This window comes from Choloepus didactylus, chromosome 2 (genome assembly GCF_015220235.1).
Source record: "Choloepus didactylus isolate mChoDid1 chromosome 2, mChoDid1.pri, whole genome shotgun sequence".
Taxonomy (NCBI): domain Eukaryota; kingdom Metazoa; phylum Chordata; class Mammalia; order Pilosa; family Megalonychidae; genus Choloepus; species Choloepus didactylus.
The window spans coordinates 161,780,871-161,784,209 of NC_051308.1; positions in this window are offsets into that span (position 1 = coordinate 161,780,871).

Genomic DNA, 3,339 nt, shown 5'->3' on the forward strand with positions numbered 1-3,339 from the left:
AAGCAGAATATGCATATTTATAAAATTGGAAACTAGAATACAGGTTGCCGGGGTGGGGTTGGGGAGGGGAATGGGGAGTTAGTGTTTAATTTGTATGGAGTTTCTGTTTGGGTTGATGGCAAAGTTATGGCAATGGATGATGTTGACAGAGGCACAACTTTGCATATGTGATTAACAACACTGAATTCTTTATTTGAAAAGGGATAAAAGGGAAATTTTAGGTTGTATATGTTACCACAAAACAAATCCATAGAATTGTACAGCACAAAGAGTGAACCCAAATGTAAACAGTGGGCTAAAGTTACTAGCATAATTATAATAACGTTGTGTCATTAGTTGTAACAAAGATCCCACACTAATGCAAAATGTTAATATTAGGGAAATATGTGTGTGTGAGGGAAGATATATGGGAACTCTACTTTCCGCATGACTTTTCTTTAAATCTACAACTGCTATAATAAAACAAAAAATAAAAAAAAAATTTTTAAATGAGGGAGAGTATAAGATATTTACAGATCAACAGAAACTGAGAGCGTTCATGAGCAAAAGGCCTGCCCTACAAGAATTACTAAAGGGAGTTCTGCAGGTTGAAAGGAAAAGACGAGAGAGTGACTTGGAGTAGTGTGACTATATGAAGATCATCAGTAAGGGTAAATAAAAGCGTAAATGCAAAACTCCGTAGTTCTGTATACTTAATATGCAATTCTACCCTTTAAATCTTTTAAGAGTTAGAATACAATTGAAAAAGAAAAGATATTTCCTGATAACAGACTTTCAAAATATGAAGTGGGAAAGTGGGAACAAAACAGCATAAAAAGGGGAAACAGAGGGGTATGTGAGCAGAGAACTGTATGTTATTGAACCTAAGTTTCTGTCTTTTCAACTTAATAAGTAATAGATGAAGGTGTGTAATATAAACCCCAGGGTAAAAACAAAGAAAGTATTTTAAAAATATACAGGAACAGAAATGAGAAACGGACCAGTCAGATACCTTACAGAAGATCAACTATATAGAAAAGGAGAGTGCAATAAAGGAAAAGAGAGACCAAAATAAAAAAAAAAAAAAAAAGATATAAAAACCAAAAGAGGAGGCGGGGCAAGATGGCAGACTGGTGAGCTGTAAGTTTTAGTTACTCCTCCAGGAAAGTAGGTAGAAAGCCAGGAACTGTGTGGACTGGACACCACAGAGCAATCTGACTTTGGGCATACTTCATACAACACTCATGAAAATGTCGAACTGCTGAGATCAGCGAAATCTGTAAGTTTTTGCGGCCAGGGGACCCGCGCCCCTCCCTGCCAGGCTCAGTCCCGTGGGAGGAGGGGCTGCCAGCTCCGGGAAGGAGAAGGGAGAACTGCAGTGGCAGCCAATCTCGGAAACTCATTCTACTAATCCATACTCCAACCATAGATAGACTGAGACCAGACACCAGAGAATCTGAGAGCTGCCAGCCCAGCAGAGAGGAGACAGGCATAGAAAAAAAAAAATAACACGAAAAACTCCAAAATAAAAGCAGAGGATTTTTGGAGTTCTGGTGAACACAGAAAGGGGAAGGGCAGAGCTCAGGCCTTGAGGCGCATATGCAAATCCCGAAGAAAAGCTGATCTCTCTGCCCTGTAGACCTTTCCTTAATGGCCCTGGTTGCTTTGTCTATTAGCATTTCAATAACCCATTAGATCTCTGAGGAGGGCCCTTTTTTTTTTTTTTTTTTAATCCTTTTTTCTTTTTCTAAAACAATTACTCTAAGAAGCCCAATACAGAAAGCTTCAAAGAATTGCAATTTGGGCATGTCAAGTCAAGAGCAGAACTAAGAGAGCTCTGAGACAAAAGGCAATAATCCAGTGGCTAAGAAAATTCACTAAACACCACAACTTCCCAAGAAAAGGGGGTTGTCCGCTCACAGCCACCATCCTGGTGGACAGGAAACACTCCTGCCCATCGCCAGCCCCATAGCCCAGAGCTGCCCCAGACAACCCAGTGTGACGGAAGTGCTTCAAATAACAGGCACACACCACAAAATTGGGCATGGACATTAGCCTTCCCTGCAACCTCAGCTGATTGTCCCAGAGCTGGGAAGGTAGAGCAGTGTGAATTAACAAAGCCCCATTCAGCCATCATTTCAGCAGACTGGGAGCCTCCCTACACAGCCCAGCAGCCCAGAACTGCCCTGGGGGGACGGCACTCACCTGTGACATAGCACAGTCATCCCTCAACAGAGGACCTGGGGTGCACAGCCTGGAAGAGGGGCCCACTTGCAAGTCTCAGGAGCCATACGCCAATACCAAAGACTTGTGGGTCAGTGGCAGAGACAAACTGTGGCAGGACTGAACTGAAGGATTAGACTATTGCAGCAGCTTTAAAACTCTAGGATCATCAGGGAGATTTGATTGTTAGGGCCACCCCCCCCTCCCCGACTGCCCAGAAAAACTCCCCACATACAGGGCAGGCAACACCAACTACACACGCAAGCTTGGTACACCAATTGGGCCCCACAAGACTCACTCCCCCACTCACCAAAAAGGCTAAGCAGGGGAGAACTGGCTTGTGGAGAACAGGTGGCTCGCGGATGCCACCTGCTGGTTAGTTAGAGAAAGTGTACTCCATGAAGCTGTAGATCTGATAAATTAGAGATAAGGACTTCAATAGGTCTACAAACCCTAAAAGAACCCTATCAAGTTCAGCAAATGCCACGAGGCCAAAAACAACAGAAAATTATAAAGCATATGAAAAAAACAGACGATATGGATAACCCAAGCCCAAGCACCCAAATCAAAAGACCAGAAGAGACACAGCACCTAGAGCAGCTACTCAAAGAACTAAAGATGAACAATGAGACCATAGTACGGGATATGAAGGAAATCAAGAAGACTCTAGAAGAGCATAAAGAAGACATTGCAAGACTAAATAAAAAAATGGATGACCTTATGGAAATTAAAGAAACTGTTGACCAAATTAAAAAGATTCTGGACACTCATAGTACAAGACTAGAGGAAGTTGAACAACGAATCAGTGACCTGGAAGATGACAGAATGGAAAATGAAAGCATAAAAGAAAGAATGGGGGAAAAAAATTGAAAAAATCGAAATGGACCTCAGGGATATCATAGATAATATGAAATGTCCAAATATAAGACTCATTGGTGTCCCAGAAGGGGAAGAAAAGGGTAAAGGTCTAGGAAGAGTATTCAAAGAAATTGTTGGGGAAAACTTCCCAAATCTTCTAAACAACATAAATACACAAATCATAAATGCTCAGCGAACTCCAAATAGAATAAATCCAAATAAACCCACTCCGAGACATATACTGATCACACTGTCAAACACAGAAGAGAAGGAGCAAGT